Raw genomic sequence first — 17,797 nt, forward strand, 5'->3', positions numbered from 1 at the left:
AACTAAAATTATTGATGGTCAAATTTTAATAGAATGTGTTATCAATCCATGACAACAAATCATTACACCTAAAGTTATGGAATTTTTAGGATTCTAATTTTAGGATTAGAATTTTTACTCCAAAAATGCAGTATTGCCAATTCTAGTGATTTTATCTCAAGTCTTGCAATATTTGGTGTTTTTCTTAAAGCTCCAGCTGCCTCCACCAGGTTATTATCTGAGAATTTCAGTATTCATTACAAAATTAAGCATCTAGCACTCATAGTTGCAGAGACAACCTTAAAAATGTGAAGTGAGTGCAACCTAAAGTGTCTGAAACCAGAAGCTGAATAAACCAAACTGCATTCATTTAAAAAATACTCAGGATTTGTAAGCCAATCTCATGATTTCTGAGGCTTGACTCAGGATTTTTGAACACGTGGAGTTGGCAATACTAACAAATGTTTGGATTAACTTAAATGTGATCATGTTCTGGATGAAACTTTAGACAAATGGAAGAGCTGAGCTCATTACTTGATGTTCTATGTGTCTTAGTTCTTGAGATTGACATACATAAGTTAAAAACTCTATTATTTATGCAGTGAACTTTCAACAGGTTGTACTTGTTTTATAGACTGTCCTTGAAATAACCTATATATACATGCACTGCCTTATTGTTGATGGTGTTTTTTCTTCCATTTTTGATCTTTGTTCTATATACAGAATTCCCATTGATATCAATAGGAACTTTGTGCAAAATATTGTCCATTAGTTTAAAAAAACTATTCTAACTTAAAACCTTCATCTTGAGTACAAGGAACTACTTACATACTTAACTTTAAGGATGGGAATACTTGTGGCACCTTAGAGACTGAAGTGAGCTGTAGCTCACGAAAGCTTATGCTCAAATAAATTGGTTAGTCTCTAAGGTGCCACAAGTACTCCTTTTCTTTTTGCGAATACAGACTAACAGACTAACACGGCTGTTACTCTGAAACTTTAAGGATGTGCAAGTTCTTTGCTGAGTTGGGGCCTTAAGCTTGAGTATATATTTCACTACTCCAAAGTAAGTAATTTAGCCATCCCAGGATCAGAGCAGCACATATGTACCAAAATAGAAGACAGTCGCATGAAATTTTAAAAAGATCTGATGATGTCATAAAGTGTTAGAGGGGAAACTAAAATGAAGAACCTCTGACAGAAGCTCTAAATATCTTTTCATTTCCCTTTTTTTTCCTGAGAAGGCAAACAGCATTCTAGCTTCTGATTGCTTTGCTTGAGACAGTCTTTAGAGTATTCATTGTCTCCTACTGTTCACATGTATGTACTGAACAGTAGGAAGCTCATTCATTTCCAATGCACACTTTACAGTAAAAAGACAATTTTGTTCCATTTCTGTATTCTCATTCTCCTAATTTATTGTTCCTATGATTTCAGAAATGTTGAAGCAAACGTTAGAGGGACATTAGTTTTTGTAGTACAGACAAAAAGCAAGCAGTTTTGATGGAAATCATTCTGTCTCTTCAGATCACTTCCCTACTCTTATGAACCATAAAATTAGGTTTCAGAGTAGCAGCTGTGTTAGTCTGTATTCACAAAAAGAAAAGGAGTACTTGTGGCACCTTAGAGATGAACAAATTTATTTGAGCATAAGCTTTCGTGAGCTACAGCTCACATTAGGAAAAATCTTCAAAAAGGAGAATGTACAAAATAACTAAATGGAGATTAAGACCTGTGTGAACAATACCATCATGTCTTATGCTGTGGATCACCAAATTTTCAACTATGTTATATTTGAGTTATCAATAGGGAAAGTGAAACAAACAAACTAGCTGTTACTAAGTGGTGATGGGTGAACCTTAAAGCAGGGGGCACCAATAAACATATTGGGAGGAAAAGGGGATGAAACTCTATGTTTAATTATGGTCTATGGGCCAGATTATAAATTCGGGTCTATACACTTCCCAGAGTGCCCAAAAGATGCCCACTAAGAGGTTTGCACAGAGATCAAGGGCTGAATATCCAGCCTTGGCATAGTAATTGGATATACAGTTTTTATTTATTCCATGCCTTAATGTCATATTTATCACTTGGTGAGAAAATCTGCTCCATTTTAGGCCCACCACTATTCCAGCCCTTTGCTTCTCTTCCTCGCCCAGACTTCTTTCTGTTTTTCTGTCCCTTCCCTGTCTTTGTGAGTCTTCTCAGTTCTTTTCCTTGCATTTCCTTCCCTGAAGCAACTCCCAGTTCGCAAACCAGCAGGCTTTACTCCCTTCCTATTCCATCCTCTACAGTGATTCAATAGTTGACATTGAAGTGTAATCACTGGGCTTTAAAGATGACACTCCCATCAGATTAACAGAGGAAAAGGAGTTCACACCTCTGATTCATTGTTTCAGACTGTCTGCAGACTCAGAAAGATAGCACAGCATTGGTTACAATCTGTTCATATGTGGAGGGTTATTTCTACAATCAGAAGGACTAGAAACATTTTTTTAAATGAAAACTTAGATTTTATAGAATCTCACTATGTCAAACAGACAATATAAATATATCATGTAGGTCAGATCCAGCCCATAGGCCACCATATTTTATATCCCTTCTTTAAAGGGTTTAGAGATTTGGTTAGATTTGTATAAACATCTGAAAGTTTATATGTCTGTCTGAACCTGTCAGGTATAGATATTGATACGGTAATCTGATGAGAACAGGTAGATGAGATTTACAGTTTGTTTTGGCTCTGGCTGGATTAGAAATGCCAAGAGTAAACTCTGTCATCCTCTTTTGATACTTGCATTTCTAGTCCCAGGAACAGGATGCAAAGAGGTATGCTAAAAAAAAATGCAAACACCCAGATTCTTCTAGCCATAAAGCTTACAGTAAGAACATATGGCTTCTCTGTATTCTGAACAGCAGCATTTTAACCTGTCATCACACAAGTTAGGCGTAATAATTGTATCCATCTGTTAACATGGTGGTGAGAGTCTATATAGCAGACCTGGAATAGGAAGAATAGACGGGGGGGGGGTGGGGAGGTGATACTATGCTAACATTGTTTAATAACTAGATCTTATATAACACTCCTCATCTGACAATTTCAAAGCACTTTACAAGTGAGCAAAGATCCATTACCCCATTTTATAAATAGGGAAACTGAGGCACAGAACAGTGAAGAGATTTGCCCAAGGTCACCTAGCTGGCCAGACCTGGGATTGAACCCAAGTCTCCTGGGTCCCGGTTCAGTGCACTACCCACGCACTTTGCCTCCCTGTTAGATAGTTGCATAGTGAAATACAATTTAATAATGAAGTGAGTTTCAGTGAAATACTCTGAACATATTAACATATAATGAAAAACAAAGGAGAAACAGCAGGGAACATCTGCTATAGATGAAAACTTTCTTCAATTAACCGTCAAGATGTTTACAACTAACAGAGGCTATATGTAAGGGAGACCATAAGAGCCCTGTTACTAGGTCTCCTTCAGAAGCATAAAGCAGCTTGAAATTCAGATTAACTGGTTCCTTCAGGACTGCCTGTGTAAGAGCAATCTGTGGTGGCACAGAGCTGGTAGTAGTTCTATGCCTCTATGACCAAAAAACCCTTACTGCCAGCTGGCAAGGGGATTACAGGAATATCCTCGTACGTACATTCTGGTTCACCAAAGAATGTCACGGGCAGTCTTAAATGAAAGATGGGGTCACAGTTGTCATTAATATCTTTGTGAAATGTACGTACAAATACTATGGAAGGAATTGTGTATATACACTGACAGTAGAAGTCTGTACCAAGGTATCAGTCACAAGCAGAGATGAAAACAGATTTTCTGTCAGATGAGACACCTTATTCACCTCTCTCTGTCATGATATAAATTAAACATTGCAAGCTAACTCAGTGGATGCTCATTTACATACAAAATCAACAAAAGATGTGAAGTCAACAGGGAATCAGCATACAGTAAAAAGGAAGACATAGGTGGTTATCCTGGCGGTGTGTGAAGACAATGAACTTTGGTGGTTATATCTATGAGGCAAAGAGGACACCTCATCACCCTGCCCCTAGGAGGTAAATAGTGCATTTGAATACATGAAAAACATGATCACAACCCATTTTTGTTGAAAATACTGCAGAAGACTTTGGGGAGATTAAACAGGAGGTCAACCTGTAAGTTAAGATTAGTCTCTAGAAAGCATGCTATGATTTTGTTTTCTATGTAACCATTTGTTTCATATATCCTTACTCACTGTCACTTGAATCTTGAATAAATGTATTATTGTTATCACAATAAATAAATATATCTCAGTTAAGTGATGTACTGGTCCTAAGCTGAATCTTACAAGCTGGTGTGTGTGCTGTTCCTTTGGGGGCGGCAGAGCTGGCATTTCTGTGGGTGTTCAGCAGATCAAGGGCTGGACACCACAAAAGGACTCGGGGACTGAGGTGCACCTATTGTTAACCTGCAAGGCAAAGTAAGGTGTGGCATAGCCCAGAGGAGAGTGGAACAAGGCTGGCGGTGTCAGAAAGATGACACCCAGCTAAGCACAAGCAAGACTCATTCTTGCTGGTGGCAGAGGGTAACAAGGTGACTCACAGTCATGGATACCTTAAGAACGGTCAAAGTCACCCACTGTTTCCCTAGCATAGGAGGTGTCTTAGACTCAGGCCTCCCTATTCCCCAACAGTTGCATACTGTCAGACGGCCATGGGCAGGCAGGTAAGTAGGAATAACTTGGAGCATGCACTAAGGACCATCCCATCCCCCATCTGGACCAGAGGAACATAAAGGTAACAGAGATCCTCTCCTTAACTGTGTTCAGCACATCTTTTGGCTGCAGCTGAGGATCTTTCCCCTTGTATGCAATATAATAAAGAAGCTACTTTCATATGAGTGAATATTTTCACATTAGTCCAATATGTAAAGTATACATGCTACTTGTGTAGTATTCACACATAAATTGCCTGTGCTTTGTTTCTTTAGGGAGGTCCATTGAAAAAGAATACAATCCATACATGAATATTAGATTGGGCTGGAACACAAGATCTGAAATCCTCCTCTCTTAAACTTTGGGGAATCCAGATCCAAATTTCTCAGTTCAGGCCTATCTCCATTACATGCCCAAACACTAAATCTAATCCTCACTGAACTTTAGAAACATTTGAGTTGAGATCTAATGCTAGATCCAAATTTCATGGCTCAGGCTCTACCTTATACTGATCCTATCCTCCCACCACTAGTGACAGCAGTTTCCCCACAATCCTATTAAAAATTAAGTTCCCTCCCCCAAGCTCATATTACCTTCCTGAACTCAGCATCTACCCTACCAGACTGCCTCTGCTAGCTTCCTTCTGCTTTTATACCAAGCACCTGAGTTTGATAGGCTATTGTGACCAGCTGTATGTACTTCACACCATTTAGCCTTTCTGTATCTCCTTCTACACCACTGCAGAGCTGCCTGAGAAACAGAGCTGCCTAGGTCTCAGCCAACCATGGGCCTCTCAAGACCCAGCTGGGTAGGACATCCTATCACAATGAGGAAGGGCTGGGGAATCTTAAAAGGTGCCATAATTAATGTACAGCAGATTACAGTTCCCATTGATAAGTAACAAGAAGTGGCTAGTACAGCTTCATAAGGAACAGCTTGAAGGTCTAAGAGGGGAAAACAACAGTCTGCACTTGGAATGGAAAACCAGGGCAGGAACTATCAATTTTCTATGAAAAAACAACATAATTACTAGTACGTTTATATGTTTGTATTATAGTAACAACCAGAGACCCCAGCCAAGATCTGATCTACCCTCGGCTAGGGGCTATGTCACATATGTTCATTTGCTACTGTTTGGCTCTCTATTCATTAAAAAACAAAATAAAATAAAATAAAAACCAGAGGTTCTTCACCTTTTCTCAAAGCATGGCGTACATTTTAAAGCAGCACTGTCTCGCTGGATTATTTCCTCTCTCATTCATAATCAAACAGACTTGTTCTCCTCCCTGCATGATTATATAACGTTTTTTTGTTACCAGAGCTGGGTGAATAATTGATTTGTTAGTTCACTGCAGTTCTGAATAATCAAAACAAAAATTGGCTCAGGTCAAGACTGTAAATCTGAAGATTCCAAAAACATTTGGTGAATCAAAACATTGAGAAAATTTTTGTTTTGGGTTGAACAAACTGTTTTGTTTCTGGGCATTTTTTTTTCTCACAAAATGAAAGGAAATGAAGGCCTAAATTCACAAAATAGCCAGAGGAGGAGCTGGCCACCTTATAACTTTTAACCCAATGGTTAAGGCATTCATCTGGGATGTAGTAGACTCAGTGTCTCATTAGCAAACAGTGAGGCTGAATGAAGGTTTCATTGAACAAATGGAACTTAATTAAACCCCATGCAATGCTCTGTGTTCCTTCCAACCCAACTCCTTGTGTCCCCTCAATAACATTTCTTCCAGGTAACACAGGCCCTCTGACTCCAGTTCTACTGATCATGATACTCCCAGGTTCAATTCTCCCCTCTGCTTGATGCAGAGATGCAATTTGAACTTGAGTTTTCCACATTACAGGATAATGACTTAGCCACTGGCTCATGGAATATTCCAGTGTGGGAACTCGCTCAGTCTCTTCTGTTGAAGCTGTTCTACTGACTACAAATAATTAAATAGCCACTAGAGCGGGGATTGAGTCTCCCATATCTGAGGTGAATGCTCTGACAATCAGGCTATGAAATCATTCTCACTTGCTCTCTGCCCCAATGACAATTCAAATATTTATACAAAGTGGAACAGCTTCAACAGGTGAGACTGAGAAACTGCTGCCCCGGACGACCCTATAGGCCAATGGCTAAGTGATTCTTCTTCAGCATGGGAGAGCCAAGTTCAAATCCATTTTCCACTTGAGGCAGAGGTGGGAATTGAACCTCAGTCTTCCACTCTGCGGGATCATGGGCCTCAAACCTGGGCCCTCAGGCAGTACTGAGACCATGGCTGCCACCCAGTAGGAACCCAACTGTAGAGAAGGGGGCCGGTGAAGCTGTAGTTTCCAAAGGGCCCCACCTATGAAGCTCCTGATTTGGGGAGGTGTCCAGCCTCACTGATTGGCCGGGACTCATTCCTTAAACCAGAAAGAGGTACAGGAAGTTGTCTGAGTGCAGTTAGGTGAATCCCTAACTGGCTGTTATTATGGACCCTGCCTACTTGCCTGACTCCTACTTTCTCTCCTGTTCCTGCCTTTCTTATCCCAAACCTCTGCTTTCCTGCCTCACTCCAGGTCAGTGCTGCTATGCCCTACCCCTGACATTGACTTTGGTTTCAACACCTGGCTTGACTTCTGACTCTGGATCTGACTTTTAGCTTGGCATCTGACTCTGATCCCAGCTCTGGTTTCAGGCTCCTGTCTCTCACCATTAGACATGACCACCATAGAATCATAGAATATCAGGGTTGGAAGGGACCTCAGGAGGTCATCTAGTCCAACCCCCTGCTCAAAGCAGGACCGATCCCCAATTAAATCATCCCAGCCAGGGCTTTGTCAAGCCTGACCTTAAAAACTTCTAAAAAAGGAGATTCCACCACCTCCCTAGGTAACGCATTCCAGTGTTTTACCACCCTCCTAGTGAAAAAGTTTTTCCTAATATCCAACCTAAATCTCCCCCACTGCAACTTGAGACCATTACTCCTTGTTCTGTCATCTGCTACCACTGAGGAAAGTCTAGAGCCATCCTCTTTGGAACCCCCTTTCAGGTAGTTGTAAGCAGCTATCAAATCCCCCCTCATTCTTCTCTTCCGTAGACTAAACATCCCCAGTTCCCTCAGCCTCTCCTCATAAGTCATGTGTTCCAGTCCCCTAATCATTTTTGTTGCCCTCCGCTGGACTCTTTCCAATTTTTCCACATCCTTCTTGTGGTGTGGGGCCCAAAACTGGACACAGTACTCCAGATGAGGCCTCACCAATGTCGAATAGAGGGGAACGATCATGTCCCTCGATCTGCTGGCAATGTCCCTACTTATACAGCCCAAAATGCCATTGGCCTTCTTGGCAACAAGGGTACACTGTTGACTCATATCCAGCTTCTCATCCACTGTAACCCCTAGGTCCTTTTCTGCAGAACAGCTGCCAAGCCATTCGGTCCCTAGTCTGTAGCTGTGCATGGGATTCTTCCATCCTAAGTGCAGGACTCTGCACTTGTCCTTGTTGAACCTCATCAGATTTCTTTTGGCCCAATCCTCCAATTTGTCTATGTCCCTCTGTATGCTATCCCTACCCTCCAGCATATCTACCTCTCCTCCCAGTTTAGTGTCATCTGCAAACTTGCTGAGGGTGCAATCCACACCATCCTCCAGATCATTTATGAAGATATTGAACAAAACCGGCCCCAGGGCTGACCCTTGGGGCACTCCACTTGATACCGGCTGCCAGCGAGACATGGAACCATTGATCACTACCCGTTGAGCCTGACAATCTAGCCAACTTTCTATCCACCTTATAGTCCATTCATCCAGCCCATACTTCTTTAACTTGCTGGCAAGAAAACTGTGGGAGACCACGTCAAAAGCTTTGCTAAAGTCAAGGAACAACACATCCACTGCTTTCCCCTCATCCACAGAGCCAGTTATCTTATCATAGAAGGCAATTAGATTAGTCAGGCATGACTTGCCCTTGGTGAATCCATGCTGACTGTTTCTGATCACTTTCCTCTCCTCTAAGTGCTTCAGAATTGAGTCCTTGAGGACCTGCTCCATGATTTTTCCAGGGACTGAGGTGAGGCTGACTGTCCTGTAGTTCCCACGATCCTCCTTCTTCCCTTTTTTAAAGATGGGCACTACATTAGCCTTTTTCCAGTTGTCTGGGACTTCCCCCGAGCGCCATGAGTTTTCAAAGATAATGGCCAATGGCTCTGCAATCACATCCGCCAACTCCTTTAGCACTCTTGGATGCAATGCATCCGGCCCCGTGGACTTGTGCACGTCCAGCTTTTCTAAATAGTCCAGAACCACTTCTTTCTCCACAGAGGGCTGGTCACCTCCTCCCCATGATGTGCTGCCCAGTGCAGTAGTGTGGGAGCTGACCTTGTTTGTGAAGACAGAGGCAAAAAAAGCATTGAGGACATTAGCTTTTTCCACATCCTCTGTCACTAGGTTGCCTCCCTCATTCAGTAAGGGGCCCACACTTTCCTTGACTTTCTTCTTGTTGCTAACATATCTGAAGAAACCCTTCTTGTTACTCTTAACATCTCTTGCTAGCTGCAACTCCAGGTGTGATTTGGCCTTCCTGAGTTCACTCCTGCATGACCGAGCAATATTTTTATACTCATCCCTAGTCATTTGTCCAATCTTCCACTTCTTGTAAGCTTCTTTTTTGTGTTTAAGATCAGCAAGGATTTCACTGTTAAGCCAAGCTGGTCACCTACCATATTTACTATTCTTTCTACACATCGGGATGGTTTGTCCCTGTAAGCTCAATAAGGATTCTTTAAAATACAGCCAGTTCTCCTGGACTCCTTTCCCCCTCATGTTATTCTCCCAGGGGATCTTGCCCATCAGTTCCCTGAGGGAGTCAAAGTCTGTTTTTCTGAAGTCCAGGGTCCATATTCTGCTACTTTCCTTTCTTCCTTGGGTCAGGATCCTGAACTCGACCATCTCATGGTCACTGCCTCCAGGTTCCCATCCACTTTAGCTTCCCCTACTCATTCTTCTCGGTTTGTGAGCAGCAGGTCAAGAAGAGCTCTGCCCCTAGTTGGTTCCTCCAGCACTTGCATCAGGAAATTGTCCTCTACATTTTCCAAAAACTTCCTGGATTGTCTGTGCACTGCTGTATTGCTCTCCCAGCAGATATCAGGGTGATTGAAGTTTCCCATGAGAACCAGGGCGTGTGATCTAGTAACTTCTGCGAGTTGCCGGAAGAAAGCCTTGTCCACCTCATCCCCTTGGTCCGGTGGTCTATAGTAGACTCCCACCACGACATCACCCTTGTTGCTCACACTTCTAAACTTAATCCAGAGACTCTCAGGTTTTTCTGCAGTTTCATACTTGCGCTCTGAGCGGTCATACTGATCTCTTACATACAGTGCAACTCCCCCATCTTTTCTGCCCTGCCTGTCCTTCCTGAACAGCTTATATCCATCCATGACAGTACTCCAGTCATGTGAGTTATCCCACCAAGTCTCTGTTATTCCAATCACATCAAAATTCCTTGACTGTGCCAGGACTTCCAGTTCTCCCTGCTTGTTTCCCAGGCTTCGTGCATTTGTGTATAGGCACTTGAGATAACTCGCTGATTGCCCCTCTTTCTCAGTATGAGGCAGGAACCCTCCACTCTCACACGCTTCTGCTCGTGCTTCCTCCCAGTATCCCACTTCCCCACTTACCTGAGGGCTTTGGTCTCCAGTCTCCTTCCCCTGGTGAAGCTAGTTTAAAGCCCTCCTCACTTGGTTAGCCAGCCTACTTGCGAAGATGCTCTTCCCTCTCTTCGTTAGGTGGAGCTCATCTCTGCCTAGCACTCCTCCTTCTTGGAATACCATCCCATGGTCAAAGAATCCAAAGCCTTCTCTCCGACACCACCTGCGTAGCCATTCGTTGACTTCCACGATTCGACGGTCCCTACCCCAGCCTTTTCCTTCCAGGGGAGGATGGACGAGAACACCACTTGCGTCTCAAACTCCTTTATCCTTTATACCACCCATGCACCAGTCCCTATACTCACATCCCAGATTAATGTTGTAGTTACTGGGCTAAAAGTAATAAAGTGGGCGCCACCACTTCTTCCACTGTCCATTTTGTGATGGCACTTAAGTCCTGAAAAAAAAAATATTTTGGCAGAAACTATTCAGTGAATTCTTGTCAAATACAGGCAGGCCAAAACTGCATTTTTTGGCAAATAAGCTATTAGTCTGAAAAATTTCACCCCTCTTGTGACAACCAGTACAAAGATGGAAAAGTAATGGCAATAAAATATTTAGGTGGTTTTATCTCTATTTAAGGCTATAAATGGATACCTACGGGTGCTGCTGGAAATGAGGTGAGCCACGGGACCTGCCTGTTCTCTGCAGACCACCATCGAGTACTCCAGGGAGCATGAGTGACCCATGGCTGACAATTTGGGAGCCCCTGTATTAAAATACTAGAGTTTCAGTCTTCCTTTTCAGGTAAACTCCAAAAGGTAGTGCCTGCTGGCTCTAGGGCAGCCATGCCTATTTGGAGGGAAGCTTAGCTTGTCATGGAAGCCAACTAAAAAATAAAAACAAACAACCCCATGAAACTCACATGACTAACTAGTAACAAAATATTCTTCTCTTGAGGCATAATGGTTCTTAAATTTACTGCCCCCCTCTGTGACTGTGTTGGAAACAGGAGTCGTTTTAGGTCTAGATTCACCACAAGAAAAGGTAGTTAAAATTCTGGCAATTATGAAAATGGACTGGAACTTGGGATCGTTTTATAGTGGCAAGCAGGGTTCTCTCAGTTCAGTTTTCTGAGGAGATTTTATATTTGATTTTTACAGCCCACTTACACTATAGGGAACTTTAAAAATAGAAAACAAAAGTGAGATTTAGGAAACTAAAAAGGAAGCCATTAGTTTGGCAGGAAAATTTGGCCATGTTTTCTTTTCTTTTGCCTTATTAGATTTTAAACATGTTTAGCACTATATCTTATTATCAAAAACAGACTAGAATTCAAGCAGAGCCCTCAGTTTTTCAACCCTGTAAAATGTTTATGTAAGCTCCATGGGAAGTGGACTACTTTGCACCACTGTGTTCTTGGCTCCTAAGCTCAATGATTCTTCTATAAACATTTTCAAAATAAAAAGTGTTTGGGTAGTAAAAAGGCCTGCCTTGGATTTTGTACCCAATCAAGAATCAAGTTGCTCTAAGATTTAGTCACTTTATCACTGTTTTAGCCTCTTTAGGTTAAAATATGAATAGATTATTCCCCCTTCCCCCACTGTGCTAATAAAACATGAACATTATTTTTTGCCATTTATTTTGGTAAAGAAAAGATCCTTATTTAGCTTTGAAATTTGCTCAATTAAAAAATATGAGTTCTTGCCTTCTATGGGATCCAGGGTATTCCATGATCTGAAAAGATGGCACTTGGGGTGGAGAATCTTCTCTTGGTTGACTAGCAGCTAGTTACTGGTTTTGCTGAGCTCTAACTGACAGATTTGAAAATGTCAAATCAAAATGACTGGCCAGCGTTTGTTTAGAAGAGGTGTATAGGTGCAGGAGAGGATAAGGGAACCTTATTGTTCCTTGTCGACCAGATTCTTCTCACCCATTCCAATTTAGGGTTTGGCTCTGGCTGGTTCTGGCTTATTCTGTGGACTCAGGCTGAGCTGAAAATATATGGGCTGGTAAGGCTGCAGTATGAGGTACACACTGGGATGTGTGGCCGGCTGGCAGTTCTTTCTTTTAAACCTAGAGCTAGGCTTGACACTAGTTTTTGCATCCCCTAATAGCACACTGGCTGTTATAAGCAAATTCTATGAAGGTTAAAACATTAATAAAACACAGATACTGTTTCAAAATTTGATTCACCCATTCTGACTGTCCATCCATTTGGTGGTGATAAGTTGTGGAGAAGCACGGGTCGCGAGCCAGGAGATGGAATAGCTCTTGCCAGAATTGGGAGACTAACTGCAGTCCACAGTCAGACATGAGGTTATCCATGGACCTTGAAGATGCAATCAAGGAACAAATGGGCTGTCATTTTCATGGTGGGGATCTTCCAACAGGGCACCAAGTGGAACATCTTAGGAGATCCACGATTATCTAGTATGGCTGTGTGATCCTGGGAACTCTATAGCATAGTCCACCGATATGGTCTCCTAGGGGTGGGAAGGACTAGGTAGTGGGACCAAGGCACCCAAATGTTTAGTGCAAGGGACTGTTGTCTGGCAGCATCCCTCACAAGAGCAGGTATTGGACCAAACAGAGGCATGTAGCCTTGGTCACCAGAACTGCTGCAAAATCAGTTTCCATCATCTGCTGCTGCCTGAAGTGGCCAGATAGAGGCAACTCATAGCGCAATTAGAGAATCACGAGGTGAGGTGGACCTTCTGGGACATAAACACGGTTTCTGAACAAGAGTATCCCATAGAGACTTTTGGGTCAAGGCTGGCTCGGAGTGACATTTATTTTACTGTAAATGTGACATTATCTAGCAAGGAACTCACCAGAGCTAGAAGGTCAGTGTTCACCAGCAAATTAGCAAAAAGTTGGCACTTCAAGAGAGTAGCGGGTTCTTAGCGGGTGTTTTCCCGCTGTTGAGGCACATCCCTTTGTGGAACGGCACCTCAGTCTTGCCGTTGTGGTCCCCAGGTAGGTAGTGTAAAGTAAACTTACAATGGGAGAAAAGCAGGGACCGCTGGATCTGGCTTGGATGGGTCTGGATGCATTAACACAGGTGCTGAGGTGAAGGCCTTTTTCAGTTGTTGATAAGCCAGTTAGGCCTCTGTCATCCAGACAAAGGTAGAATTCGTTTGGAGGAGTTGGGTAATCGGGCATACCACCCTGGAAAACCCTTTGATGAACTGCTGATAGAAATTAATGAACCTCAGGAAACAGTGGATGTCATAGATGGTTTCTTGTGTGACCCAGTTCATGGTGGTAGTGACCTTCTGGGATCCATACTAATTTATTCAGAAAATATGACATAACCCAGAAAATCAACGATCATGTGGTCAAACTCATATGTTTCAGGTTGTGTATATAAGCCATTTGCCCTGAATTGTTCCAGTAAATGTTGAACATGACGGTTGTCTGGTGCCAAGTTTTGTGAGAAGACAAGCAAGTTGTCCAAGTAGATTATGCAAAACTGGTCAGGAACATACCTGAAGATGTTAATGAAATGTTGGAATGTACCCAGGGCATTGAAAAAGCCAAAGGGCATAATGAGGTATTCGTAGTGGCTATTTATTCCGAGTGTAGAATATTGGGAGGGCAATGAATGGAAGATAATGTGGATTAGGTTGCAGGCATCGCACAGATCAAGCTTGGTAAAAATTTTAGCTATGCCAACCTGTTCCAGGAGTCCATTGATCAATGTTTTGTTTTTGATGGTAATGCTATTCAAAGCTTGATAGTTGACATGGAAGCACAGTGTTCGTTGTGTTCTTGAAAAATAGGATCAGAGTTCCAGCAGGGGATATGGAGAGATGGATGAAGTTCATGGCCAGGTTCTCATCAATATATTCTCATAGGACTTTGAGTTTGGGTTCCAATAGAAGATAGATACACCCAAATGGGATTTTAGTTCCTGGGTGGAGAGCTATGGGGCAGTTGTAGGGCTGGAGTTGTAGGAGAACATTGGCTTTCTTTTTATCAATTATGCCAGCAAGGTTGCTTACTTTGCCAGAATTAGGGGACTAATATTTCTTGATGTTGACATGGTGCAGCATGTGGAGGTCTTCTTCCTTGGGGCTGGCTCTGTCTCCACCATACTGGGTCTGGTTAGGCACCATTGCTGGCAGAACCCAGAGTAAAACCATACCTCCTGTGTTGTCCAGGAAATTATTAGGTTATAGAGGGAAAGACCGGGGAGGCTCAGTATGACTGAGAAGTGGGGTGAAAAGATCAGGCCAAATTGCAGGGACTCTTGATGATCCTGGATCTTGACCCAAAGAGGTGCTGTCTCACAGGAGCTGGGCTTGGAGGACAGCATACTGCTGTCTACTGTCTCCACCAAATCTGGGGCAAGCTTCCTTCAAACACGTAGAAGATTAGCTTGGGTCACAGACATGTTTATGTAATTTCTGGATGCCCCAGAACCAGTTAACACAAGCAAGGTGCAATTAATTTGGGTGTGGCTGAGGCCCGTCGCCAGATTAGCAAGTGGGGCTGACAGGGATTTGCCAGTGAAGGGGCATGCTTGCGTAGTAGATGGGGTCTGTTTGGGGAACCTGATCTCCTAGTTATGTGTCACCATGACCTCCTATCAGGGTTGGATGAAGTTGTTTATTGGCTCCATGGTGGGTTGAATTTATGGGGGCATCCTGAAAAAAAAAATGGCCACACCCAGACAGAGACTATTCCAGTATTTGTGCTCATTCTCTTGGTCACAGGGCATCTTTGAGTGGCATTGATTTTCATGGGCTCTGCTTTGGGACTGGGCAGAGTGAATGCTCAGGGGATTTCAGTAATATACTGGGGTCTGGTGTAAGTCCTCCCCTTGTCCAGGCATCACTCAAGCAACCAGCTGTCACTTTAGATACAAAGCTCAATGTAGGATGACAACTCAGTGAGGGGCCAACCTGAGCTAGCTCATCTTTTATGGTGTCATTATTCAGCCCTCAATCAAAGTAGTTGATCTGTATTGCCTTTTCCAGGCAGTGTCGGTGGCCAGGTGCTGGAACTGGGCTACATAGGCTGAGATAGACTGTGAAACCTGCATGAGGAACTCTAGGGTTTGGGTAATCAAATATGAGAAAGAAGGATTGAATGAATTCTTCAAAATGGCTAAGAATTGAGTTTGCTCATTCCACAAGGGGTGATACCCAGTCCAAGGCTTCTCCTGGTACTAAGCTGATGATCAGCCACACCTTTGCTTGGTTGTTTGGGTACATGGCTGGCTGCATTATGAAAAGCAAGTAGCACTGATTAATGAACCCTCAAAGCCTCTGACAGTCATGATCAAACTGCTCTAGCAAAAGGACTTTCAGATCATGTTCTGGGGTTGCCACTGCGGTCAGTCCCAGAGAGTACAGAATGGTCAGGACCTGCAAGGAGAGAGATGCATTTTCCTGCTTCAGCTGGGCAATTTGAGTCTGGAGTCTTTGGAGCAGGGGCACTGTCTCTGGAGCTGAAGTGCCCAGAAGCTCCTCCAGGGACCCAGCACTTGTTGTAGCAGTCTGTGCAAACTATCAGGAGGTCACTGGATGACTCCACAAGGCAAGAGTGGATCCAGTGCATGCAGGTAGGTAATGGTGTAGGGCCAGCTGGTGAGAGCAGACTGAGTACCTGTGGCAGGAACAGGGGCAGGCGTGGTACATGAGGCAGGAGTAGAGGCAGGCCGGAAGACTGGGCAGTCTGTAATACAGCAAAGCAGAGGGAGAATTCCCAGCCGAGTGGTGACATTGTACAAATTGGCTTGCTGCTCTTCCTGTGGGATTTAATAGCTGTCCGAGGGTTATTTGACCAATTCCTTACTCATGGATTGGCTGCCACAGCATGCCTGAGGGATGAGTCATCTCAGGCTCTGGGTGAGGGATGAGTAATTGCACAATCTAGCAGAGGGCTTACCTCACATATTGTACCAAAATTTGAGATCAGATTTAGAAACTGAGGAGCCCGAAAAAGCCACACCGCATAGGTAGGCCATGCTGCTGTATATGAGTAAGAGGCACCCTTTACACTTGTCCATTACAGAATAGACTACATGAGAATTTGTGACATGTCTGTAGACATACAAGTTTTATGTAATGATATTATTACTTGCAGTATGTCATTTAGCCACTAGATGTCTCTCTGTGTTATAAAGGTCCAGACAGTTAGGGGTTACTGGTAAACGAAGGAGACAAAGCTGGGATTCAAGCTGTGTAGAAAACACACGGGGGCGGGGGGGAGGCAGGAGAGGGGGCAGAGTTGTTAGAGTGTAATTGTATTGATTTATAGATGCCTTCTATTTAAGAAAGCTCGTGATTCCATGTATATTACAACTGATAGTGAGACAGCAAGGATTGAGGCCTGACACTTTCTGAATGAATATTTGTAAAGTAGAAACCATCCAATCCCCACCCATCTGCCTACCAAAAGCCTTTTCACCATAATACTGTGTTGTTGAAACTACACCGCTACACTAGATTCCTGAAGTGCTACATATGGTCAGCCCTTCTGTAAGGATGTGAAAGCTGGACACTTAAAAAGGACACTGAGAGATAACTTAGAGGATTTGTGTTTTGGTATTATTTAGCATTAGAAAAATGTTAACAATTATCTGGAAAACCAAAACTACAAACAAGGAGGTGATGAGAAGGCTGAATTTAAAAAGAGCACAACTACTTGACACTCTTGGTCAAAGACACTTGTAGGTGAAAGAAATATATCTTTATGCAGCCATATAGCTCATCGATTGCATAGCGACTCAATTGCAGCAATTTTATTATAATGTAGGATCATAGGTAAACCAGGAAGAGGAATGGAGAGAGCCAGTTATGGAAACATCGCCAGAAGGACTAGTATCCAAAGAAGAGTGGAAGTTTTATAACTCTTTTGCAATGGAGAAAGTTGGAAGGTAGTGGCTGACAAGCTCACAAGCTCTTCACCTGAAGAGACTGTCTCAAGAATTTTCATTCCAATGGCCACAGGTTTGAGCAACAATACAATAACCTTATGTTAACAGAATTATGTTATATGATTCTGTACTGTGCATTTTTCTGAAATTATTATTAAAAACTGCAATTTATTTAGTGCAGCAAGTTACTTAACAGATATGTCAAATGATTGCTTTTAAAAATGCCCAACTACTAAAATTTTGCTTTCTCTCACCTTTTGTATAAAATGTTGATAGAATATGTAGATTTGCTTTTGAAATGTCAACCATTCTTTTTTTTCTGCTGTTGGTGGAGAGCCAGAATTTTCAGAAGGGTGTCAAACTGGCAATTAGCCTAAATACCAGTGGGAATACATTGTCTCTACTGGATTTGTATTCTTAAATACTACCTAAATATCTGTATGTAATGATTATTGCAATGATCTTGAAAATATCAATCAGGAAAGGAGCTAATAATTACTATGCTTGTAATAGAAAGTGAACTAATTAGACTTAACTGTAGATGTTGTGTGCATGTGAGTAATTGATTAAAACACTTTTCAATGAGTTATTTGGCATGAGAAAA

The sequence above is a fragment of the Lepidochelys kempii genome, chromosome 5, assembly GCF_965140285.1.
Source record: "Lepidochelys kempii isolate rLepKem1 chromosome 5, rLepKem1.hap1, whole genome shotgun sequence".
In the NCBI taxonomy this organism is placed as follows: Eukaryota; Metazoa; Chordata; order Testudines; family Cheloniidae; genus Lepidochelys; species Lepidochelys kempii.